The sequence below is a fragment of the Balearica regulorum genome, chromosome 4 (genome assembly GCF_011004875.1).
Source record: "Balearica regulorum gibbericeps isolate bBalReg1 chromosome 4, bBalReg1.pri, whole genome shotgun sequence".
Classification (NCBI taxonomy): domain Eukaryota; kingdom Metazoa; phylum Chordata; class Aves; order Gruiformes; family Gruidae; genus Balearica; species Balearica regulorum.
The window spans coordinates 10,607,496-10,634,785 of record NC_046187.1 but is presented as its reverse complement, the minus strand read 5'-3'; the positions used below and the strand labels follow the sequence as shown (position 1 = coordinate 10,634,785).

Below are 27,290 nucleotides of genomic sequence, written 5' to 3'. Positions count from 1 at the left end.
TCCTCGTGTAGCGGTACCTATACACCTCGGTGAAACCATGTGCTGAGAATGCTGATTCTCGGTGCATATCACAGTCTCTCAAGCGCTGGCCCTAGGCAGAGCAGATGAGGATACTTAAGATGAGCAGCATGATTCACGCTTTTCTGTTCCGGGATGCATTCATCTGGGAAGCAGGGGAGATCCTCAGCTGAGATCTTCTCAACAGAAAGAACACTTTTCTGAAAATCCTTTTCTCTTAAAACCCCTTGAAGTTCTCAGCTTCTCCAGGTATCTCTGATTCCCACGTTTACTCAGGACACAGAGATAGACACTTTTTTTCCCAGGCATACCAGAGTGACTAAGAGTGCTATCACTTTACAGCTGGTCATCACCACTCCTGAGCTGGAAGTTATAAACCACAAAACTCAGTGGGCAAAATGGAAAGTCTTAAGAAGTGTCTTATCTGCACCAGTGCAGTCAAATTAAGCCAAACAGGTCTAAGCCAAAATGCAGATTTGGGAGTTGCAGTACATGAAGACACACCCAGATGACTATTTTCTGGAAACAAACACTTTCTGCATGGGAGTAGTGGCTCTTAAGATGTTTAAACTACTCCAGCTCTTTCCAAAAGGAACATCTGACTGTTCCTTCAGTTGCCTTGAAATCTGGTAGGCACCGTAAGAATGAGGGGCCAGATTAATGATTCAAATAGGCTGTCACTTAAACTGAGGTCTTTCACAGTACAGTCACCTTAGACACATAGGTATATAAACACACACACATCAAAGCTTTCCGAAAGATTGACAGATTCTGTCAACTTTGCATACACAGATGACATCCCATCCATTATTCCAACCAGTTCCCAAAGGTCTCAGTCATTCAAGATTTATATCTCAGCTTGTTGATGGAATCCACTTTATTTCTGGCAAAGAAATACTGAACAACGAAATTGGAGTTAAGCAGTTCACATAAATATGAACCTAACTCTTTGGAGAAAAGATTTTGTGCCATATTTGCATTTAGCTGACAAAGTTCAAGGAAAGCTATTTCTATACCCATTTACTGGTACAATCTATGCAATGGTATGCTGAAATAAGGAATATAGGATGTCTGTAGGATGTACACACCTCTTTCCATCATATCTATGCAATGATTACTCAAAGACCATCCTCATCTCATATCAGTTTTTCAGTAGTATTTTCAGGAAAAACAATTCACTATTCAGGGAACTCATATGTGAGATATAACCCTATACAATTATCTTGATGAAAATTCCCACTGATTCCTGCCAGCTCCAAAAAGTGAAACAGAAGATTTTCAGGACCCATGGCTTTAAGAAGCTCAAATCTTGTTAATATTCTTTATACTCTGGAAGGGCATAAGACACCTAAGCCTGACTTAGTTATAGGTTATTGATGTATTTGTTACTGAGAAACAACAAACTTTTTTCAAATTCCTGGTCTGGCTGTATTTTATAAATATTTCTTTGCCTCCTTTAGAAAGACTTTAAAAGGAAGACTGAAGTTCCTATGATTTCTTTTTTTTTAATAAAGCCTTTCTTTTGCTCCCTGTGAATGATACCCTGAGCCTCTTTGTTTCCTGACAAGACTGTACAGCAAAGTAATTTTCTTCTGTGGTGAAAATACAGATGTGTCACCTGGCATTGCATAGCTAGATGACCTCTTATCACATCCAGATACCAGCAAGCTGCTCCACTACCAGTTTCCCTCTGAATGTAATAGCAGCAGTGATGAACATAGAATCATAGAATCATAGAGTGGTTTTGGTTGGAAGGGACCTTAAAGACCATCTAGTTCCAACCCCCCTGCCATGGGCAGGGACACCCTTCACTAGACCAGGTTGCTCAAAGCCTCATCCAACACGGCCTCGAACATCATGAGGATTACACAACAAATTGGAAATCAGCAAGTCACAGAATCACTGATCTGTCATGTAAGGGAATAAATATCACAATTTTTATGATTACTTTGATTCTTATTAACAGTTAGGCTATTTCTCATTACTCTAGAGATATAAAGGGGAGAGACTAAATAAAGTTTAGTCCCTTGTAGGGTCCAACAGTAAGATCCTTCAGCAGTTGTAATATATATATAAATTAATTCTGGTTTTTGCATATTCCTTCTGTGTGTAACCCTTCTAAAGAGTTCTTAAGGTCTTTTTTTTCTTCCTTAACGTTATTTCCCAGAACAGACTGCTTAAGAACAACAGAATCACCAACGCTCAAAGCAAATTAATATATACAATATGTGCATGTCACTAAATTTAAGCATTTGTATTAGACTTAAAACAAACAGGCAGTTTACTAACCAGATCAGTACAAAAGCCGTTTCTGTAATCGAGTTGGCACCAGTTCACAGAAAATATAATTTGAAAAGGTTCACATTTAAATGAATCTTGCTTTTCATGCTCAAATGTCATTCCAAACTCCTAGGATGAGATATTAACCCTTCATTCACTTCTATGTAAAGAAACTCAGCACTGAGCTTGAATAACCTTGACTGCACTTACTTATTGAAATATAAAATTAAAGAAAAAACAACCCTTCCTTCCCTGTATTGCAATCACTTAGAGGTCTTAGAAATACCAACCACAAACAGGTGGATAAACCTACGGTTTGCAGCTAAACTTGTGCCCTTTGACTTCACCATGTGTGGGACAGCTGCATCCCTGCCTTCATCAATTACGTCTTTGGAAACGAGCCGCTTAACCCCTTTCAAGCAGCGTTTGTTCCCCCGCACCTGGGGAGCCGGACAGCTCACGCAGGGGCTCTCAGAGCAGCTTCACTCCTAGTTGCCCCCTTACCCACCTGAATGGAGGAGAGGGTTAAGCTCTCTTCCACTTATTTAGGGCTCCGCTCCAGACAATGCTGACAAAACTATTCAAAATACACAGCATTTCTAACTCCTTGTCATCCCGAGGGACTCGGGTAGTCCAAGGGAAACTGAGCTCAAGGGGAGTGCACGGGGAATTCACATGTTCACCCACTGCTTCCTATAGTCAGACCACTGGAAAGCATGTGAACATATATAGGCATATAAAATGTGTCATGAGTACATACTACATACAAAGAGACATATATACACACACATATGCATACACATATATATATAAACTCACACACATTCGTGCCTATGTGACTTTACACACAACCTGATCTGCCTGGAATCCTGTCTTCCTGTAAAAACCATAGAAGGAAATGGAAAGCAGCTTTTGGTAAAAATGGCTATACAGCACGTTCAGCTGGGCAGGAAGATAAGAATCCCAGCATGATTTGTAACTTTACTTTCCACCATGCCCCACAGCAACTTTGGTCTATCATGAGCCTTGAACTCAAAATCCATCAGGAAGAGTGTCTGATATATGCCACCTGCTCGCAGCCAAAACACGTATCAAAACACACAAAGATTTATCCAAGCAAATACGTGTCAGAGTTAGTGGTATGTGGGTTTTCTGTGAGCTCTATCCATGCCAGTCCTAAGTGATTTCCCACACTGGAGTTGAAGGGTTCTCACAGTTTCCTGAATGGTCAGATTTCTTATATGAGATATACAGTTTGAATTGCCACATTTCTAAAAGCTCCAACAAATACTCTTAGAATCGTAGAATGGTTTGGGTTGGAAGGGACCTTTAAAGGCCATCTAGTCCAATCCCCCTGCAATGATCAGGGACATCTTCAACTAGATCAAGTTGGTCAGAGCCCCATCCAACCTGACCTGAGGGATGGGGCATCTACCACCTCTCTGGGCAACCTGTTCCAGTGTTTCACCATCCCCATAGTGAAAAATTTCTTCCTTATATCTAGTCTAAATCTACCCTCTTTTAGTTTAAAACCATTAGCCCTTGTCCTATCGCAACAGGCCCTGCTAAAAAGTTTGTCCTTGTCTTTCTTATAAGCCCCCTTTAAGTACTGAAAGGCCTCAGTAAGGTGTCTCTGGAGTCTAGTCTTGTCCAGGTTGAACAACCCCAGCTCTCTCAGCCTGTTCTCATAGGAGAGGTGCTCCAGCCCTCTGATCATTTTTGTGACCCCCCCCTCTGCACTCGCTCCAACAACTCCATGTCCTTCTTATGTTGGGGACCCCAGAACTGGACACAGTACTCCATGAGAACACAGTAGAGGGGCAGAATCATAGAATGGTTTTGGTTGGAAGGAACCTTAAAGATCATCTAGTTCCAGCCCCCCTGCTGTGGGCAGGGACACCCTCCACTAGACCAGGTTGCCCAAAGCCTCATCCAACCTGGCCTTAAACACTTCCAGGGATGGGGCATCCACAACCTCTTTGGGCAACCTGTTCCAGTACCTCACCACCCTTACAGGGAAGAATTTTCTCCTAATATCTGAGCTAAATCGACCCTCCTTCAGCTTGAACCCATTACCCCTTGTCCTGTCACTACACTCCCTCATAAACAGTCCCTCACCATCTTTCCTGTAGGCCCCCTAGAATCACTTCCCTTGACCTGCTGGTCCCGGTGCTTTTGATGCAGCCCAGCATACGGTTGGGCTTTCTGGGCTGCAAGTGCACATTGCTGGGTCATGTCCAGCTTGTGATCCACCAGTACCCCCAAGTCTTTCTCCACAGGGCTGCTCTCAATTCCTTCATCCCTAAAGAGTGGTCACACTGATCTGCTGCGCAGCCGTTGCTCCTTGTAAGCACGACAGCAAATGGAGCTGCAAGCTGCTTTGGTGGCACTCAGTGCACTTGCTGTGCTCCCACAGGCTCTCTTCATTCTTCAGACCTGTTTGCCTTATAACTTTTTTAACAGGGTGGTACTCCTCATTAGTGGAGCTTTTGAATTACTGAAAGGCTGTGTAACATTTAATTAGTCTTTATCTTTACAAGTAATAAAACGAGTACCTTTTGGTAAAAGAAGGCAGTCTCCGGCATGCCGCTGGATAACAGCAAGTTTTTGATTTTCTATTCAAACAGCTATCAAACAGCTTATAATTTTAGCTTCATTATTTGGCTAATTCACATTTCCTTAAAAGACACATGAGAGCAGGTTTATAAATATTGCAACAAAGAAATATGGAGTCAACAGTAAGAGGGGTTTCAAAGCTGACAGATGAGAACAATACTTGTAAAAATACAGTTTGTATTACCTACAAACTGTTGGGTGTTTGCTAGTTTCACTGAAATAAAAATATTCACAAACTTCTGATAATTTTGCAATTTACCTGTTGATTACTGACACACCACATCTTTGTTCTGAATCATCTTCAGTATTATCGTGTCATTCTCAAATATTGGAGGATTCTTTCCTATTTTTAACAAATTTTTAGACTTTGTCAACCAACAAGACTGCAAAACAAAACAAAAATTACAAAAATAACATACATTTAAGAGTTTAAAATTCAGTTCAAATATAGTATCAAGACTGGCTTCTCCCACAGACGTGTTGCTAATTATGTCTCAAACCATCACAGTACAATTTGCTCTCTGAAAATCTCAGATGTCATATAAACTACAGTAATGCCTTTTATTACATGAAAGATATTTTTTCATTTACCTCAGTAAGCAGAAGATCAGGAGGAATTTCTTGACTATTGTCTAGTACCTGTATAGGAGCAGTACAGGGAAAACTATAATGGTTAGTCCGAGAATATTTAGTATGTGAAAATGATTAGGATTGAACTAGAGAGTATTTTCTTTTGTGAACAAAAGAAGTATTTAGGTGAAATATGAATAGGTAAGATTAAGTCTTGAGCTAGAATCACTTTACCCATTTTTTAAGCATTGTTTTGTAAACAAACCCACAAAATTAGAAAAAAAAGTTCTGTTTTTAGGATAGCAGATTGAGATTTTGATATTTCAATAGTGCAAATAAAAGTTAAAGTACTGTAATGAATGGTTTAAGAACATAAAATTTTTCTAATGTTGACACTGACAGTTCTCCCTTAACTGAACATTTGCTACTACTCCTCCAGTCCCATTTATCCAGCAAACTTGTTCCAAGCAGGAGTAAGCAGGTGTCAGAGGGGACTTTATCTGAAGCCCAGGAATACCCACTGCAGATGTTCACCTGGCTCTTGCACCGCAGGGTGGTTGCATGCTCACTACCCTGATGCTGTAATTCTCTGCTGCCCCTCCAGCTGAGTGGATGAGATGCGTTTTCTCCTCACAAGTGAAACCTCAAGTTGTCATCATAAAATAAATAAAATGCATAAAATGCAAAGAGAAGTAGAATAGAGGTTAGAGGAGGAGTGAACTTCTTGGGAACTCTTTTTTTTTTTTTTTTTTTTTTTTGAGAGAGAGAGATCTGTGATGGTCATCCTGATCCACTTGCTAGAGGTTCCAGCAATTTCACTAGAGAAAGTGTAACCAATCTGTTTTGTGTTTGACTTTAAAAAACTGGGAAATATGTAAACTGTACATAATCTAGAGTGGGGTAATCTCCATTTTTGTGACCTTTTCCTAGAATCACACCACAGATTACAAAAACCAAAAGTACACTCCAAGACACACATAAATACACACCTATATATACATCACTATATCCTTTGGAGTCAGCCATGCTAATTCATAATTCCAGCTGCAGGATTCTCCAATGTTTTAATGATTGGACTGAATCAGATTGTTCAGCCTGGAGAAAAGGCAGCTCTGGGGAGATCTAATTGTGGCCTTCCAGTACCTAAAGGGGCCTACAGGAAAGATGGTGAGGGACTGTTTGTCAGGGAGTGTAGAGACAGGACAAGGGGTAATGGGGTTAAGCTGAAGGAGTGTCGATTTAGATGATTAGATATTAGGAGAAAATTCTTCCCTGTGAGAGTGGTGAGGCACTGGAACAGGTTGCCCAGAGCGGTTGTGGAGGCCCCATCCCTGGAAGTGTTTAAGACCAGGTTGGATGAGGCTTTGGGCAATGTGGTCTAGTTGAGGGTGTCCCTGCCCACAGCAGGGGGGCTGGAACTAGATGATCTTTAAGGTCCCTTCCAGCCCAAACCATTCTATGATTCTATGAATAAATGCAATTAACATCTACTTTAATTGACAGAATAAATTTGATCTTGTCTAATTCAGCTTTTCAATCTAGCCACCATTCATCAAACTGAAAGTTTGTTTCATTGGACTGTTTGGTGCAGAATAAATACTACTTTGTAAAGTAATGTGACATGAATAAATATTTTGTAACAACAAAAAAGAGTGTCTTGCTTGACTACAGAAATAATGGAACACTTGTCCTTCCAACATACTAAGATGCCATATGGAAAACAAAAGAATTTCCAGAAAACCTTTCTGGTGACATATTGAGGTCAATGTGAATGTGTTTCTGGCAATGCCAGGATAACATTTGCAAACTCTTAACTTATGGGTGTTGTGGAGAAAAAAATAACTGATCGTATTAAATAATTCTCATAGCTAGTCAAGGTCATGTACGTACTCGTAGCAATACACAGTACTCCTTATCATTGCTGCTCATTTTGGACTACTTAGATGACAAATGTCCCCTCCACCATACTGCTTATTGAAGAACAGGTAATCAACTTGAGTTACCTCTCGAATATTGGGTTTGGGTTTTACAAGTTATCTTCCATTTCCTTTTTGACAACTCTCTTGAGCTGTCTACTTCCCTGTTCCCCTCAAATTTCAATGTAGTCCTTAAGGTTAATATTCCCTTGGATAGTTAAAGCCAAGTATATTGCTTCATTTTCTTTAGGAAAAGAAAAATTAAGACTACAAACATATAAAAAATATATTGCTTTCTGGTTTACATTGGATAGCTTGTGCATGTACACAGAAAATATTTCCAAACTCAGTACCATTTCAAAGATATTAAATTGGAATTATTCCCTGAACTCAGGATTTGTAAACATTCAAAATGTGAAAGAAGACTCTGTAGCGCAGAAGAGGATTTTAATCAGCATTTGGTGTAAAAAGAAATGTCATCATGATATGTAGTAAATAAAATATGTTAGGTAAAAAATGCAGCTAGGAGTGTGACATTACTAGAACTAAAAGTAGAAAAGTTATAAATGATACAATTAAATTTCCTCTTTAAAAATCTCTAATTGCTATAGTTCTAAATGGAATGACTTGTCTAAACACAGCAAGTAATTACTGCTTAATGCCTGCATGACCTGGAATAAATAAATGATGTTAATGACAGGTGGGAGACACAAATAATAACAATACAGTGTTGACACTGATCTCTCTACCTTTGTTTTTGTTCTGTTTTGGGTTTTTTTGAAATAAAAAAAATGAGTTTACATTCTAAATTATAGCGGCAAACCTTTTCTTTGCATAGTGTGGAGTGACTCACAAAATGTAACAATGTACAGTAAGAAAGCAAGCCATCAGGATGAAAAGGAATTAATTTTCACTGTCTCGCTGTATTCACTGAAGCAGCCAAGCAATTTATTCTGTGGGGTTTTTCCTTTTCTGGGTTCTACATTTACACATGAGTTCAGCATCTTTCTAGCTAATGAAAAAAAAGAATGTGTAAAGGGAACATTTTATTTCTGTTTAAACATAAAAGATCTGTGAATCAGGACTGCTTTTTCTAGCCTTTGGTCAATATATGCAATAAACAGCAGCTGACAGTCTTTTGAGAGATTATAGTAGGCTCCACATTTCTAGGATTTGTTAGAAAACATTTCACTTAAATTTACACCTGTCATAACCTATTTTTTAATCAATAGAGATGGCCAATAGACCTTTTTTTCCCTTTTCTAGGCAATAAGAAGATAACAGGGAATATTTTAATATTAATAAAATTTAATATATATAAATACAATTTGACCTAGATAACTGCCAAAAGAAATCTGAAAGTAAAAGCAAGATAAAACTTCTATCAAGATATATGACAACTAGTATTCTACCGATGTTAGATTTTTAAAACTACTCTTTTTGAGAGAGCTATAGGTGGAGAGGGAGAGGTGATCGCTTGTTCCTTGTTTGTTTGGCCAAGGTTTTGTTATTGCTTTTCCAGTATCCCTGTTCTCATAATTGGTTGAAGCTTTTATAAACAAGGGTATTATTTCTGTTTTCGCATTGCATAAAGCAGATAAAGTAATATGGAAAAGTTTAATGAAAATGAAAGTAATGCCTGGTAAAGCAATTTACAACTGAAAAAGGTGTGAGAATATTGGCTTCAGACATGTTGAACAAGAATTAACCAAAAGAATCTTGAGAAATCTGCCTTTTTAACAGAAATCTGCCTTTTAGTTTAAATATGGCTCAGTGCAGACAAGGAGAGAAAAGTTCTCAAGAGCAGAAAAGGCACAACGTAATTTTACAACTAATTATTAAAAAGAAGACACAGTTAGAAATACGATTGCTTGCTACCTTCACCTTAAGATCATTACTGCCAAGGTAGACTAATAATGCAATTACTTTTAGAAGAAGTTCTTACTTTGCTGAATTAACAGAAACTGGTAGATGTACAATTTAATATGCAAATTGAAAAAGGGGGTTGTAGAATTTTGGCAAGAATTCCCCTTTTATTTGTGTGTGCTCATTATTTTAAAAGGAATCTAGATACATTTCTTCAACTTAACTAACTCTTCTTTCTTTCTATCAAGTAATGGCTTCTCATCATAATTGCTACAAATTGAGATTTCCAAAATTGCTGAAGGGAGCTAAGTGTTCAATTCACTGTGAAAGCCAGAGGGAGAAGAATGTTACACTGAGTTTGAACCTCACACACGTCCACCCTCATACTGTGAAATAAATGCCACCTGGACTTTAACAAACCCTCTTCATTGAAGGACTTTAAAGCATTTATGAAATGTTTCTAATTAAAAAAAGAATATTTAGATTTTTTAGGTTAAAAAAAAATTGCCATCTAAGATGTTCAGATTCTTTTGTTAGTTCTTATATCTGAATCTTTCTGTGAAGACTCAGTATTACAACATTATTTTAGATTGGTTTTAAAATACTTAAATATTAAAACAACTGAGGTATGGCATACTTTTTTAATGTTATACGACACTTGAACCATACTGTGTTTTAAAACAGACTTGAGGTCCAATGTAAGATAATTTTTTCCATTTAAAAGGTTTTTAAACATCTGAAAATGTATTTTTACTGTGTATCAGTGAAAAAAACCAAGCATTTGGAATAGTTTCACAGACATGTAATTATATTGAGAGATGACTTTGGAGATGGGAGGATCAAGAGTTACTTCTAGCTTAGGAATAAATTGTTACTTGAAATATGGAAGTCAGACTTTAGTCCTTGCTTTCCCTGTTTGAGAGTTTTTCATTCAAGCATTTCATTTTGTTCATTTAAAATTGGAGCAGATGCTGAAAGTTGAGTTTCCTACATTCCAGCTTGAATTATTAAGCATCCAAGCATAAGCACTCACTTCTTTTTCCCATTAGGAGAAAACCTGTGGGTTTGACCTGAAGAGCAGGCCTAAGGTCCATAATGTCAGACACTTCATTTTTTTTTGATATCTGCTGATATGACATAATACCAAAACCTCTCTATGCATCAAGGTTATTAATGCAATGTCTGGAGATGGTTTAAAACTGCCTGCTGGTGCTCTGACTGGTATTTTTACTGTTAGCTTTCCAATATAAAATGCTCCTAGAAAAGGTCATATAATTTCTTACTCTCTCCTTAATACTCAGACGTCCATTCTGGGTTGCTGAGAGAGGACACTCCTGGAAAACTCTACTGAAGGTAGGGAGGGATTTGGTTTCACTCCTTAAGATACAGGGTATAGTTTTGGTATAAAAGATAGCTGAAGGAAAAGGTGTGCTCTATTTTTCTAGGTTAAGCTCAGGACTGAGTTGAAGCCGGTGCTCACGCATCCTGAGGGTATTTTTTTAGTCACTACCTTTTTTAAGAGCATGCCTGCACAAATGCGTGGAAGCACATACAGCAGAGTCGATTTCTAGTTCTTCCTTATGCCCTTAAATGAAAATAGTTACTACTACTGCATTTGTGGTGAAGCTCAGTCTTGGATAAGACATCTTTAAAAACTTAACATCCTGTAGCCACATGCTATAAATCTGCTCAGTCTTCTGCAGACAAAGTTTTAATTAGATATGCTTCAAACTCAATTTATTGATACCTGAGAAATCTTCTGATTAAAAAGGAGGCATGTATGGAGGTCAGGTGCCTCCAGAGTTAGGCAGAAGTTGAGCTGGATTTTAGGATTAAAGTTAGGATTTAGGTGTCTACATTTCATCTTCAGGCATAAAGTTGTTTCTTTTCAAAAATTACTATGTGGACTAACCAGCCCTAGCTATACTAACAGAAAGAATTTTATGGACTATTTCCTCAGCAACCAAACCTTCAAAGTCATGAAATTTATGAATTTTCCTGATTGGCTTAGGTATAGGCTAGAACCATTTCAATCAAGTGGGATAAATATTTGATCTTACTCTGGCAGGTAAAAGTGGACGTCACTGTAATTTGTGCTTTCAGAACTTTCAAGAAGGACTTTACTTAGAAAAAGTGTAATGCTGTGGCTTCACTGTCTCTGCCTTTCTGCACACTCATCATCATGCAGTTAACAGAAAGATGATGAAACGATAGGAATTAAAGAATGAAACCTTTAATAATCGTAGATATTGACAGAGTCCTAACAGTGCTTAGCAACATCATGCATTTGGTGATATCACCAAAACCACTGAATAGCAAATTTAAGATTTATTATCTGCTGTGAAAAACAGTTCCAAGGTTTGCAGCTTTTCAGTAGCTATTATACTTAAATATTTTTCCTTTTTCTTATTTTTAACCATTTGGTGTACATTTTACTGCTTCACTGTGATCTGATCCTGCTCGATGGAAGGTGTTTGAATTTTCACAGCTGTGAGATATTTTCAGGCCAAAAGGATGATCGGTGCAAAACTCCTCTTTAAATTCAGTTGTCACAGGATCAGGTCTTGGGAAACGCATACTATGGGACCACATATTTATAGAAGCCATAGATCCTGCCAAAACACCTCTCATTGATTAAGGGTGTAAATCTGAATTTCTGAAATAACTCATGTTGCTGTAACTTTCAGTAGATTAACAGATACAGCTACAAGGATATGTACAAAGAGACCTTATCTCCCTCTCTGACCATTTTTCATGCTGATTGACCATAAAATAGCTTGGAATTGGAAGTTACAGGGCTTCATTAGTGGTCATAGGACTGTATTAATGCACTACTACTCTTCAAGCTAATTAGCCCTGCTAAGCACCTTGAGTACTGTCCAAGCATAAGTTACTGCAAATACTTATTCCATATGAAAATATTAGTATGTACAATAAAAACAGGAATCAGTTCAATGTGCCCTAGAGTCATCTTTTATATAGAAACCTGTATCTTTATCATTGAGTTCAGGGTCCTTTTGCTGTAGATCACATCCATTACGTAAGTATAACCAGGGAGTGCCAGCTACTTCATGTATTAGTAGGAATCTAAGAAGTAATGTTCTTGTCAGTAGGAACAGCAGCTCAATTCATCTTACTATGCCCAATCACAACCTTGTATAATAATGTTGTGCTCCCCCAGAGAGGAACAGAATGTTTCCTTTTGTCTTCATTTAGCGTTTGCCATTTACCCTTTATAAATAATATGCTGCAGTTAGGAATCCTCATGCTGCTAAAATTAAAACATTGTTTTCCTTTTGGCATCCAGGGATCTGCAAGACAACATGAAGAACTGGTGCATGTGACCCTTTTCAACAAGAAAAAGTTGAAAGGCTGCATTTTAGGCTTGGTTCCTAATTTGCCTTTTAACAAATGACACATTTGTCTTTTACTGCACACGCAATATTCCTTGCTCTGGCGCTGTCCCTGCAATACCTGTGGGGAACCTACAGCAAAGGAAGAAGGGACTTTACAAAAATATATCTTACTCTGAGTACGCAAAGCTGTAGAGGAAGCTGCTGCAACCCTGGCAGCCTCCAAGGAAATATTATTCATTATATATTTACAGTTATTGGATTAAAACTTTGTAATGTGCTCTGTTCAATTAATAATAATACAGAGCGGAATGAGCTATGAAATGCATTGTGCCTTTTAAAAGATCTAATATAAGAAAAGACAAGCAGTTTGTCCTAATGAATGCATCTAATTGGTGCACTTTATTATAAAACACTGGAACAGCATTTTTCACAAGGCAGTTCTATTTGTAACAGGCTGTCTCCAGCACGTCAGGGTGTAATAAATGTGCTGCAGACTAGAACTGCTGATTAGCATTTCTGGAAACCCGGGAAGTTAGTGGAACTTGTTTGCCATTGCAGAAAGACCTTCCGAATCCTTAGAAAGGGACCCACAGCACTGTGATCCATTAGGGACACGCTTACGTGACCGACCTTCTGGAGAGCTCTGCTACCAGCCTACGGTATGCATGCGCAACTGCGATAACTGAACAGCCAAAACAACAAAGAATTGCTACTACTTTGTTGTACCCCTGGTGACTTCCACAGTATTGATATACAAAAGAGGCTTTCAATAAATACTGTCTTCAACAAAGTAGAGTTTTCACAGCAATAACTTGAGATAGACGTATGGTTTATGTATGATGGTAGCTCACTGTCCACATCATCCTTTGTTCATTTTTGATGAACGTAAAGAGGAAGAAAGAAAGGATGCACATGCAAGATTTCTTTTGAGTTGTAAGAAGAAACAAAAAGCCCTAGAGGCACTTCTGAAAACACACCTTAAAGCCTTAGAGGAAAACAGTCAACAGTCAATATTCTTTTGGCAGGACCCATATAGAGAATGACATGACAGCATTCAAGCAAAATAGTTTAGGTAATATCAAATCTATGCAGAAATCAAATCTATACTGAAGAAATAAAAGACTATGAAAGGACTGAGCTTTGACCCAGGATTCTTTTGTTTGCACTCTCAGTAACTAAAAAGTAGCTTTTCAGGCCTTTATTTCCCAAAAAGCTGTACCAGTAAATACAGTCAATTTTATTTTCTTGTTTTTGAAATAGAGGATAGCCAAGAAAGCTTCCCTTAGAAAAATAAACTTATCCTTTCAGGCGCAGGAGAGAGACTTCAGTCCTCATATAAGGAAGCCTTTCAGTCTCAGCAGTAGCCTTCATTTCCCTTCATACTCACCGCTGAAAGGTGCACCCCGCGCTCCTTGCTGGGGCTTGCAGTCCAGCAGCCTGAACCTGGGAAACACGTCTCCCAACTTTATGGTGTTATTCAGCCTAACTGCATTAATCTGCCTTCATACATTTTCCTATAATAAGATGGATCCACCCCATTACTTCTACTAATTTATCTGAAAGAACAGAGGCTTCCACAATGGTTGCTCAGGCACTGCCCTGGTATCTATAGCATTCAAAAACCTGCTGATTCTTTCTAATGTAAAAGGATAAATTATACAGCTATATAGGGAGAGTATGACTGTATATTTACCTTCATTAATGCCCCTGTCCCCGAGAAAGGGAACTTTATGATCAGGAAGTAATAAAAACAAGGTCATGGGTTACAAGCAAACACAGTTGGTGTATGTATTTCTGTTAGGAGTCTGAGATACAAATGTTCAAGTGAGGTAAAAGAAGAAAATAGGCATCAGGCAAGCATAATCAGGGTACCACATGCCGCCTTCTGTCAGACAACATACAAACTGACTGGCCTCACTCACATCATATTAGGTTTTCACACCAACTGATGCTTTGAGACCGAACCACAGGGAAGTTGAGTGGAAGTTTTGGACGGCGTACACATCCCAGGACTGGGGTCTGCTCCCCAGACCACCAGTGGTGGCTGAGGCACGTGCATTCGATGCACAAAACGGTCCAGGGAAAGCTGCAAATCCTGCCTTGGTATCACTCCATCCTGGCTGCCCATTCTGGTCTCAGGATGAAATCAAAGAAGTGTAATTGATGATCTCGCTACAAAAACGGCAAAGGCTTATGTAATTCACAGCATATTTACTGTAATCCTGCTACCCCTTCCTGTCCAAGGGCGGGAGTCGTGGGAATAATTATGTTGATTAAACAAGTCCAAGTAACGTTGCATCAGTGAGCTATGCTGGCTTTGGGCCACTCTGTATGGTGTCTGGACCACTGTCTTCACTATATTAACATAATTTCATATGCTGGTGGTTCAGAATATTACCTTCTCTGTCTTTTACCTAGTTGTCTATTATCTACTTTTCAGCAGTAGCTATTAATACTGATCCTCATCTGTAGGTTATTGTGCCCCCAAATGTCCGTGGCCTTCGGTTCTTCCACTTCAAGCCCCATTTAGGGGCAGCAGCTAGGACTTGGTAGGGCTGAAGGGTGAATGGCAATGAGGTTGGAAGACTTTCTCTTTGTGGCATTGTCCTTTCATGAGGCCCTGGGGCATACTTTAAAGTCCCAAACATTATTTAATACTGTTTCCCCTATGCTCAGATCCCCCCAATAAATTTCTTTGTAAGACAACAGCCCTCACAGATGGTTTGGCATCACAGGTCCCTCAGGAATCACGATTTCATGAGGGAAATATGTATTTCAAGAAATAAACTCTTTATGAGAATTCTGAAATTCTTTGGAGACTTCAAAGACATGACTGTACAATAGTATGTGTATGGCCTCTTGACATTCAATAGACAGCATGGAGAAAAACAAACCAAACCAAAGCAAAAATGAAAGCCTTCTCTTTTGTGCCTTTGATGACAGGATATAAAAGAAATTGTGAGTTTCCTTTTTAAAAACAGTGGTCCTAATTAGGATTTCTTACACACTGGAAACAATCTGCTTAATAGGTCATAAATAAATTATAGTTATTCTACATACACAGTCAAAATACAAACCTGAATTTGCTCAGCTTGATGGAAAATATTTGTGTATCTTGTAAATCAAACTGTGTCATCTAAAGGCATATTTCGCCCTGCATTTTCAATTGATTGAGCCTGAACTGAAATGTTCTCTTTTGGGTCAGAGGCTGGTATTGGCCTTTTAACTTGCTGTGCGAGAGCTTCCAGGCCTGAACTTTCTCAAGCATAAATGTCAATACAGTAGTCAAAGTGTTTGGCTTATTCCAGTTAAGATATCTTTTTGTGTATTTCCATATATAGGATAACATTAATATTAAAAAAATAATCCCTGAGTTCTGTCTATTATTTAGAATATATGCCAACATACAAAATAAACTAAAACATACTGCAGAGATTCCTCTACACGTTATCTCTAGAATACATACAGTACTGTAATTTCTTAGCATAAGTGCATAATACATAAACATTTCTGAGGGTAGCTTATAAAAAGGACATGGACAGTGTACGATTATTACAAACTATTTTTCTATCTTTGAAAGGTTCATGATAATTTTTGTTTCAGTGTTCCTGAAGAATAGTATGGGATGCAAAAAGATATCTTAAATACATACAGAAAGGTAAAAAATAAAATGGAAAAATTCATACTGAAAATAGATGAGAGTTTTTAGAAAAGGAACTATTATTTACATTTCAAATATTTTACCATCCCTTTGGTCTGAGCTAAATTTCAGGTTGTTTCTGCAGCAGAAGGGTTTTCAGAGCCTGCACAAATCTTCTCTAGCTGAATAGAGGAGAAATGAGCAACAGAGGTGAGTGTCTGCTCACATTTCAAAGTCTCTTGCAGTCATCATTTTACCCCAAAACAACTTACTAACTATACTCTTAAATTATTGCTCATTAAGCTAGCATCATGGGTTGATAATGCACCAGCTACTGTACATCAAATTGCTAAAATAATCATTTTGTCAGGTTTCCATTTCCCTTAGTAAGGTACAGCAACTACCCTTACGATTTGGGAAGTGACTTCTCCACATCCCAAGCCTCTTGTTTACTGAAACCGAGTAAATACATTGTAGAAGAGCTGAAAGGTCTATTTCCTGGTAGATTTACAGGGCTTTATTATTTGTAGCTTTATGGGTTTTGGTGTTCATTTTTAAAAAAATCTTAGTCCTAATTAGGATTTTTTTCCATGATCCAAACATGGTCACTTTCTTCTACGTAAGTGAAAGAAAATTAAGTTTTTTATTAATGAATTTAAGTGTTTAAAGACAAGAGCACAAATATGCAAATATGGTCTCCTCACAGGAGTAGTGAAAACAGCGATATTAAATATATTTCATGGCTAATATATGTTGCTTTTACAAAAGTGTAAACTGTGTGACTATATTATCATCCTACTGTGACTGTATGATACTACATGCAGTTTATTAATATGATTTTTGGTTGGCTGGACTGCAGGGCTCTCTTCAGAATACTATATACAGTTAAGTCCTGTGTGACAGCATATTTTTGCCAATATAATTCATCTAATTCATTTCCCTGGAAATTATTGTGCAAAATAAAAATCAAATTCTAAATTTACCTATTAATTTTGAAACAATTTGGAGGCACAGAAAACATTCACCTGAAATTGCATGACCATACATGCAGGAACATAGTTTGATGTCTTTGAATCTGTGAAAAAAATATAAATTTGGGGGAATTTAAGGGGGGCTAATAAATATTTATCTAATGCTTTTCCGAAAATAGTCAAGCTTCTCAATACAGTCTTCTCTATCTGTGCTAAGTGGTTGGTCACATTGCAGCATTTCTTCTTTCTGATTGTGTAATCTTTTCCATAAAAACCCAAGTGCAAATGCCGAGTAGAGGGTTTGAATGGGGAAGAATGGGTTATTTTAGTCACGCGTAGTTTGGTTTGGAAAATAAATGTATTCCTCAGAAGAATATCAATGTCCAAAGAGTCTAGCAGTGAGGATGTGAGCGAGCGAGAGAAAAAACAGCCAATAACTGTTCATGTTGCCAGCTGTTAATACAGACTAACGGAACCCAAAGGTAAAGACACCCCTGTAAGTGCTGGCTCGGCGCCATCTGATCGGTCACATCGGAGGCACGTTTGCCCATAAAGAAGTCTGGACTTGTATTACTAAGCAGATGAATGTACATAGTCATCACAGTAGAGTCAACCTTTGTGCTCGGCTTCAAAGTACACCTAGTACGTGGCTGAAGCGTGAGACAGCATTACGCATCCACCTCTCCAGGCCTTAGCAGTAAAACTCTGTACGCACTCAACATGAATATATAGAAGGGGTGTATATAGCTACAGAAATAGATCTCTGCCTATCCTATATATTCATACATGAAATAGCTAAGAAGGTGATGTTGTAGGTATACACGCTTCCGAATACACAGGTACTCTCTCAGACCAGTCAAGCCCATAAACTCCTGAACGGTCATACACATGCCAGAGCCAGAAAGCAGATGCCCAAGCCTGCTTTGAAGCCCTTAGCTCTTTAGGAATCAAACACTTTCAAAAATAACTCTCTCCAATAGCACATCTATATCCACATCAATGCATACATACATTCATGTGAAAGCACGTGTACGTAGGAAGTTTGTATGTGGCACCCAACCATACCGTTCCTAAATCTCAAGCACAGAGCCCTGTAGTATCTAATGGGCTCACCGTTGTGTCTTAGTTCAGAAACTGAAATCACCAGGCTGCATCTTCCTCAATTATTTATTTCTCATCTACGATCACTTCATCTCCAAGGATATGAATGTGATATTACTCAGCTGTTTATTCCTCGTAAACCATTTTACTACACTTAGGTATGTCAAATCAACATAGAAAGCTGTAATAGGCTTATTAAAGCAGGTCATTACGGTCTTCTTATTGCTCAGTATTGATAACAGGACTGAAAGATAATAAAACATGATGTTTCAAAAGTGAGCAATAAAAAAGTCACAAAAGAACAGAATAAAAATTTTATTATGCGGTGTCAAGAATGTAAATAGTTTCAAAAGTGATACTGTCAAACCTTTTGGGACCCATCTCATGCTGCAGTCTCTTCTCAAAAGGAGAGAATAGAAATAACTTCACAATGCAGACTGATAGTTTATAAAATCAGTGCAGACAACACTGTGCTTAATGATCTATGTTGATTTACATCAGCCTAAGTTTTGGACACTAACACTAAATACATACTGTAGAACCAAACTTTGACCTACCACAGAAATATATAAAAGTTGTTAATTTAGGAAGTAACATCCTCCTGCAGTTAAATCATCAGTCCATCCATCTACACTCTGGAAAACTTTTGTTTTTTTTCCTTTCCCAGCTCTCTGGAAACATTCCTTATCTATAAAAGTAACATACCTCTTTTTTATTGCCTGATTGTGTTCCAAGCTTTATTTATGTAAAAGTCTTCTCAGCACAAATATTTATGCATGAGATGATAAAATTCTGTTTCAAGAATATCTTCACAGGGGGATTGGAAATGCACTTCTTGGGAATGTTTTGGACAGCAGAATGCAGTTACTTAACTGCTGCATGTCTCTGACCTTTTCAGTACCTGCGTATATTTTCCAGCAAAAGTGAATCTGGAACTGAATGAAAATTCCAGTGGAAAGGATCTTCTGTATAATTTCTTTTTTTTTTTTTCTTTTAATTTAGTGTTAAAGTTCCACTAGGGTTGTATTTTAGTCATATTATGTGGAAGTCCGTTTACAAAATCTGGCCCTTATGTAACAGTCAAGGCTGCCACTGTATTAACATTTTTTTCACATTCAGTTGTATGCAATAAATAAGATGAAAGAAAACAGTGAATTAGGTTTAGGGTTTAACAGGTACCTCCTACATGGTCAGTAATAACAGAGCAGTTGAACTACTGTCTTTTTTTTGGCTGCGAGCTGAATAGCTGTTTTGAAAATTTCTACATAAAAAATAATTTTTAGGGAAAAAGTAGTTTAATTTAGTCAACACAATTTCTAGTAGCAAATAAAAGCAACTTTGACATTTTGAAACTGTGCCAAGATTTCTAGAGAAAAATTGGAACTCTTTTGCAAGAATTTTCCTGTCATCTTGCTTCCTGACCGTATATAAGAATTACTACAGCCAAAATGGTTGCTCAGCTTTTTCAGCCGTATTAATTCCTACAAAGGCTAAGCAATTTGAAAGGTGCCATTTCATAACATCCTTACATAAGACACTATATTTTTTCTTCCTTGTCTTCAAAAGTTAAACACCATAATTTCATATATTGAAAATAGGAGAAAATCATTCAACTTTTAAGGATTACATATGATATAATACTAAATATGTCCTAAAAAGTGATCAATGTTCCAATCTGATGCTGAGCAGGTGGCTTTAAAATAAGTTTTGTTTCCTCAGTCTTTGTTTTATGATATCTGATTGAAAGATGACATATGTTGGAAGTACTGACGCATCAATATAAGTTTCACATAGGCATCAGGAAGTACTAATAATACTGGAAAGAGTGGAGATTGAATGATGAGACATTGGCTTAAGACGGTAAGTTTTCTGATTAATTAAAAAGGGGAAAAATATATTCTCTTACAGCCTAGGAATTTAGGGTGCATTTTATCACTCAGAAGAGCCAACACTTTGCAGGATTAAGCAAATACCAATTCTGCAGCTGTTATTCATCAATTTTTGCAGATACTAGATAAAGCTAAATCAGAGTCTCACAGTCTTAATTTTTTTTCTAACTGCTAGGCCTTTCATTTTTCATCTTGACAATGTTTCTTTAGAGAAATGATAAACACAACTTTTGAAAGAATTAAGAGAGACAAATACTTAGAAGTAACACAGAATTCCTACATTCTTGCCTGGACGGAGTGCATCCCACGAATAAAAGGGGAAGGCAGCTTGCTGCTCTTGGATTTTCCAAGCTTCCCTGCTCTGAGAAGCAAAGGGGCCGACAGCAGGAGCAATGCAGGCGAGCATGTCACTGCCAATTAAAATAAAAGGGAGCTGGACCTGTATCAAAAGTTTTTTAACAGATGTTAGAACCATTTTTCTTATATTGTCATGTTTTGTGACCATGATTCAGACATGTCTGATGTTTTACCAGAACACAGCACAGTTTATCTGATAATTTTAGTGTGCTTTACACTTTAAAAGTGCAATTACTAGAATACATACCAAGCAATTAGATGACTACTTGTGACCTTTCAATTTACACTGCAACAAAGACACGCACTTGGAATTCACTAGTAAACCATTTTCTGGCTTTCATACAGCCATTTTAATAGAGTTTGGCAATATTTAAATCAAAAGGGGAAAGATGAAAGCTAATTACAGCCAATATACTAATGCTCAAATAATTTGTATTAATAGAAAGTAAAAAGAAAGGGGCAAAAAGGAGCCAGCATTACATGGAGTGAGCACATTTTTCTCTACTAATTTAAACATCACTACGGGATAATTTCTGCGTTGGTCTGTGCTGATATTCCATGACTTTTATTAACATGGATGGAATCACTGAATTTATCTACAGTAGACTGGAAAAATGTACCACATTATTTTTGAATGCAAATGAAAAACAATGCAGGTTCTCACTGCATACTTAAGTATCTGAACCACACAGTTAAAGCCCTCCCAAATCTTTGTGTGGCTCCCCGGTGTGCTAAATACTGTATTCGAGGTTAAAAATCTACTCAAGTAAGGAGCGAATTGTCATTTTCAGAAGAAGATGCTCTTTCACACAAAAGCTCTCTTTTTCCTAAACTCCATCAGCACTGCACTCCAAGCTCTGTCTCTCCCACGGGCGCAGCGGATGCAGGACTGATGTGGCAGGGCTGCGGCTGCAGCCGCCCCTCAGGGCCCCTGGGTGCTCTGGGACTGCCAACCCTCCGAGCATAAACCCTGCACCGGGAGCGCTTCGGTCCTCTGCCCGTCAGCAGCCAGGGCAGGAACCTGAAATTGTGCCTGTCCTATTCAACCCCCCCAAAACAAGGGACAATTTCCAGCGAGTCAGTTTGCACGCATGGCTCATCTTACCAGGCAATGGTAAGAAACAGGCAGTTTCGGTTTGTTATGGTATGGTACCTTTTTGCAAAATTTTTATGCCTATTTAAAAGTTGGTTTAATAAAAACATTCATTGTGAAGCTTACAAAGACATATTTTTGGTTTGGGGTTTGGGTTTTTTCAGGGTGCACAGACTGAGGTATGTTGAAAATGTGTGTGCCGTGTCCCAGGCTCTGATGGGGATATAAAGAAACGTTTCAAATACCACTAATTTTTGTTTGCAGTCAGATGCTCTTTTCTTAACCGATTTGAAATATGAATTATCATGATGATACAATAGGAATGTGCTAATTATCACAGCTCACTCCAGAGAAGCCTCCATTTTACCAAATACAGCGGAAAATCCTGCTAACTGAAAAACTAAGTTTCCATAATAACTTACATTGAGAATTCACCATCTAATTTTCAGACCTAGAAATTCAATGACATTTACCGTTATTCTTCTTATAATCTCAATACAAACCAGTCTGTCTCTGAAGATGTACACTTTGCTAAAAAGACATTTTCTTTCTTCCAAGAAGCACTTATTTCCAATGAATATGGTTCATTATTAGTAAGCAAAATTTTGGTAAAAAAAGTCACCGTGTTATTCCACGGGCCAAGATTTTAATGACAATCTTATTTAGCCAAAATCATGTTTTGAAAACAGATTTACTACGAGGAACAATTTAGAAGGACAGGCGAGTCGTCTTTACTTAGAAAACCAGCACTGAAATGCTGTAGTGTTTCCCTTTTTTGTCATTTTTTCATTCTCTCTCTGTTGTTGAGTTCACTTAGGGCTTGATTATGCAAGTCCATGACAAAGCTGCCCCTTGACTTCTGTGTTACAAAATCCAGCCTCATTGAATTTCCTGTTTATATTTCTAACCCAGTTGGTATTCCTGTCATGCGGCCTGTGAATGCTTCCAGTACTGGCTGCAAGCTTTCAAGAAGGTCGTTGTTCTTTTAGGATCATCAAATGATCATGAGTGAATCATGAATCAAGATGGAAAACATGAGGGGAATGTTCTCCTGAACGATAAGAAAACACGTAACTTCTGCAGCACAAGTCAAATGACTCATCCCAAAAAGGAGCATCACTTTTCTAACGTTGGAATGGCAGCCTGCAGATTTCCACGTGGCAGTGCTGGTTCTCGCTAAACTCTGATTAGCTCGGGACAGCATGAAGTGGTTTTGTTTTATGGCGAAGATCAGGCCAAATATTTCTTGTCTTCTGCTTGAATAAAAAGATCCCTTTCCAGATAGATCGTCTGTCTTTGAAAAGCACGTTGCAAAAGCCAATCCTGTGTGAATTTCACTGATTGTACTATGTTATTTATCTGAATTTGTTTAATAGCGCTTTTTGGAAGGTAAAGCTCACATGCCGAGGAGTTAGGATAATGGTGGTTATTATCGATTTCTTTTTTTTTTCTCGACCCTAGGGAGAATTCAAGGAACTAGTAATTACTATTGTCTTCTAGGATCTATATTTGCCATCTGTGTCTTGAGGAGTTTTATACAAGGTTATCTAACTGTACTGTTTGAAATACACTTTGTTCTTTCTTAACCTTGCTGGTTTTCCTATGACATATTTAAACTGAAGCTGTTCAAATAATTAAACTTGTAGTAAGCTGCCAGAAATTTTAAAAAGACTGTAATTTCTATTGTCCTAAAGTATTACCCACCCATCCCCGGGGCAAAAAAATTTGCCCTATCTTGAGCAAATATTTTATTTTGATTGTACATTGGCCCTTTAAATGCTTTAAAAATTATGTTTATCTTTTCAACTATCAAAGCAAAATATAATTTTTAATTAAGAATTCTAGTATTGCACATTTTAAAGGTGAAAAAATGTTTTGACATTTTCATCTTCTTTTTAGATATTATAGAGTGGACTCCTAAAAGAATCTAGAACTGAACAAAAAAAATACTGAAATTTTGAAAAACCATAAGAAACAACAACAAAAAAAAAGAATTGTATTTGCTTGGTCTACATCATAACAGTCTACAGCTATTTAAAAGAAGGTTTCAGGGAGGGTAGTAATGTAATGTTGTGTTTATCTATTATGCAGAAGAGAATCTGCTGTCTGAAAGCAACAAATACAATTTGTTTGAATTGCAGAGCGATAGCTGAGCTGGACGTTACAGAAACATCTCCCTAATAAGAGGTAGTAAGATGCTAGAGTAGGTTCCAAGGGACATTATTTCAGGGACATTTTGTAATCTGTGAAATTGAAGATTTTTAAAAGGAAGTTAAACATCTTCCAGTAGTCTGTCTCTTCAGGTAATGGTTAGCTGACCCCGTGACATCGCTTGCAGCTCTATCTTGCACTAAAATTTGTATAAAACAGAAAGAGTTGTTGCTAACCAAAACAGATTATTATCTAAAAACATTTCCAGCTCTTTAGAAATGCTTTAAATATTCTTTTTAGAGCATCTAGAAAGGTTTCAAGGCTTTTAGAAATACAGCTCTATGTTAGGCTTATTCTTCTCATTTCAATAATTGTTCATAAGCTTTTGAAAGTAAGTGGGAAGAAGATCAATACTTCCTCTGGAAGTTTTTTCCATCTGGTACATCTCTAGTATTTTGGGTGTTGTGTCTCCCTTGTATTTTGCTGTTCAATATCCTTTTCCTTAATCTCGTGCTCTATAGTTAATTGTATTTCCAGAACTTGAAATCCTCTCAGACATTTGAATGAACTTTTTAAATCCATACCAAAAAAATGTCTATAAGTGGTAAACAAAATCTCTTTCACTTAATAGGCAAACTCATGTTTTCTCTAGTTTTACATAGGGTTAAGAACATCTTGTCTGCTCTTAGGCTGTGGATTTTCTAAAAGCAGTCAATCATGCTTTAAATATGCTCAGTACGAGTCTTGAACCTGGCTCTTAGGCTAATATTTTCTTTTTAAAATTGTATGTAACATACATTCTTGGTCTTTGATGGGAAAAAATGCCAATTTTTTATGACATTTAAAACAGTCTCATGATGCAAGTACTATATGTAATAGAAATTATCAAGCATTTATAAAGAGATTTGGGTTTTGTGGTTCTGTAAGTTGTTAATATTTTGTGTTTGACCACTTATAATTTGGACAACCTAACAAAGTGACTGGAGTGAGCAACAAAGCCCTTCCTGTGGGTACTGGGTATATACCCAGTCTAGTGGTGGTTAATGCTTTGAGGTGCTGTGACATACTCGTCTCCAGTTGCCCAGCATGAGGAAGATGACACCGACAGGCAGAACACCATCTATGACCTGCAAGCAACTATCTGCTGGTTCACATCTAAAATGCCGTCCAGGAAGAGAATCAGAGCGAGCGGTTTATGGTGTTAGCTCATCATCACAGTGAGCTGTGTCTCATTTGCAGAAAGTTAGTCACTTCACCTCTTCTGCCTTCCCATGGGCCTTCCCCCACGTGCAAGAGATTTGAAAAGCAACCCTGGTGCACTGCACAGCCTGCTGTGCTTTGAGCTAAACCACTGGAGTCCGTCCACGTTCTGCTACACAGCCCCTGCCCAGCCATTCCTCACCGATCTGCCTTGGTGCCATTGTGGTGGCAGCGGGTGCATTTGGGGGGCGGGAAGAAGTCGTGGGGTGCAGAGGCAGCAAAGCTGCCATGCAAAGGCTGGCAGCATGGCGATCTCGGGCAGAGTATATCGGCACACGTGCAAGTCATCGCGGAAAGAAGTAAGACAGGATTAATTTTGGTTTTGTTGCTTCTTTTTTTTTTTTTTTTTTTTTTTTAACTAGCCAGGTGGCAACCTTATTCTTCTGCCAATTTACAAAGCTGGATTGAGGAACCAGCTGAGATCTCTCCGCCAGAAAGCCACATTGGCAGCTTTCGGTACCTATTCCTGGCCACCACTGGCATAGGGAGCTCTCTTGAACTTGTGAGAACAGGAGTTTTGAGACAACTCTAAATTGCACCACGAGATGCCTGGCCCCAGAAGCCCTCAAGGTCAGTAGAGGGGAAAAGATAACTATCTTTTTCTCTCTGCAGATGTAAATGCCCCTTTTATTCTTTTCTTCAGGAAAAAACTATTTTGTTGAACTATTCCATATTTATTTATTATGATTTCTACTGTCCTTCTTTCATTTCTGAATGCACATGTACATGGCATCTGGCCGAGTATCCAGCAGTTCCAAGTTTGACTTTAATCCAGCTGCTGCCATGTGAATGTTGTTACCAATAGCATCCCATGGAAGTCACTATTTCTACTGCTACTTTTCTAAAGGACAGGTCATGACGGTAGTATTTACCAAGAGGACGAGAAGCAACACTGCAAAATAAATGGATTTCCTAGTTTTATATCTGGACAAAAATAAAATTAACATTTAACGTTAATTATCATGTATTTCCATCTCCTGTCACAGAAACATCCTGCTGTTTCATCTTCTGTGATTTCAGCCCCTCTCCTACTGATGCCATACACAAAGGATTTTACCATTAGCTCTATTTCTATCTCAATTACTAAATGCAAGTAACTTTAATTTAACTGAAGGTTTGTATTATTTGATTTTCTCAATTCAATAGTTTACTGCAGTTATCCTACTCAGATCAGTATTTTACTGATATTGTTGGGTTGAAAGCTGCCAATGGTGTGTCTGTTTGATGTATAAGCTTTCAAAGACTGCTCAAGGAAACTGTGGAGGCTTATATAGTCTTTTAGTTTTGACAATTAAAGCTCTAAGGGCCATTTGCATGACAAACTTGCTGTACCAGTGGAAGGCATCAAAGGCATCATCTAAGGTAGCACTTAGATCTATATCTATACTGATTAAAGTTTTGATATTCATATCAGTCTTTATAAGTGTATCTTCAAATAATATATAATTATATGATGCATGGAATGATCTGCTTTGTTTTGAGCATGTTTAGAAGGCTGTACACAACTGAGCATTTCTATTCAGATGAACAGTTAACACTATCTTGCGAAAGAACTGCTCTCTCCTCCTTTTCCCCAAAGTCTCTGACCTATAAAGACTTATATTCTTATATTTACTTCTTACAAGTCTTTTGCTTTTGAGGTCTATAAAATTTGTATTGGTTTACTTCAGTGGAAGCAAGATCAGGTCTGTTTACTCATCCTCATGGCTTGCACTTCTTTTACCCATCTGTTAAATGGTTTGTAAGTGATATACGCCTACCAAACACTGCTTGTGGCAAGCTACATTTTCCTGTTTTACTCTTTCTGATTCTGTGGTTTATTAAAAGCCTTGCACTGCCCAGGGATAGTAACATCAGTGGTTCAGATTAATTCTTTTTGGTCGTTAGCCAAACAACCAGCTAATTTTGTCACTTGGCTAATTTAGTGATGTGCCAGCAAAATTCATAATTACAGCTAAAAGTATTTGCACTACTATTGCTTGCTAAGCTAAGGTGACTTCATGAATACCATGTACTCCTTCTGCCCTTCAGTCCAGAGGAACATATTTAATAAAAAATGTAGCAGTGGATTCTGTCATCTATCCATTTAAAACTTTTATTGCTTTTGTTTTTCTTAGCAAGACACTAGGCCATATCCTACTCTGAGTTGCACAGGGAGCTATTTAAGGAAAGGATTTTTTTCCCCCAATTAGGAAATAGAGCTTGC

The 27,290-nt window shown here is 37.8% G+C and overlaps 1 long non-coding RNA gene across 2 annotated transcripts in view; it reads right to left on the bottom strand.

The window, feature by feature from the left end:
* Window positions 1-27,290, bottom strand: part of LOC142601660 (uncharacterized) — a 175,699-nt gene that overhangs the window by 20,012 nt on the left and 128,397 nt on the right. The window contains exons 3-4 of one of the 2 annotated variants that reach the window (XR_012835200.1): window positions 5,885-6,127; window positions 5,174-5,297 (exon numbers count right to left, since the gene is read on the bottom strand). This is a non-coding gene — a long non-coding RNA (uncharacterized LOC142601660). The remainder of the gene's footprint in view (window positions 1-5,173; window positions 5,298-5,884; window positions 6,128-27,290) is intronic. The other variant, XR_012835201.1, reaches the window with a different exon arrangement.